Source organism: Frankliniella occidentalis, unplaced genomic scaffold (genome assembly GCF_000697945.3).
Source record: "Frankliniella occidentalis isolate FOCC.00 unplaced genomic scaffold, Focc_3.1 Scaffold4, whole genome shotgun sequence".
Lineage (NCBI taxonomy): Eukaryota > Metazoa > Arthropoda > Insecta > Thysanoptera > Thripidae > Frankliniella > Frankliniella occidentalis.
The window spans coordinates 890,515-890,901 of record NW_026267134.1 but is presented as its reverse complement, the minus strand read 5'-3'; positions in this window follow the sequence as shown (position 1 = coordinate 890,901).

The following is a 387-nucleotide window of genomic DNA, read 5'->3' as shown; positions in this document are numbered from 1 at the left end:
AGCTCCTCCCTAGTGTTGGCATCCACCTGATCGTACAGGTTCGGCAGGAGCAGCAGTGACGGGTTGGCTTCAAGCTTCGTCGTGTCGTCTTCAGCCAGTCTCCCTGTATAATTGGTTTTAGACATAGATCCTCATTTAAAACAATCCTTGAAACTATACACGGTTTGAGGGATAACGAAGGCGAGCTAACGGATTAAACGTGCCGCGCGACCGGGATTCCCTACCGACGATGAATGATCCCTCCTTGTCGTTGACGCCGATGACCAGAGGCACCTCGGTGTTGAAATCGCCAGCCACCAGGATCTCGTTAGGGTGGCGGTCCAGCACGGGGGGCTCGCCGCCGTCCGCGGGCTCCACCACGGGCGCCCAGATGGGCCGCTCGACGAT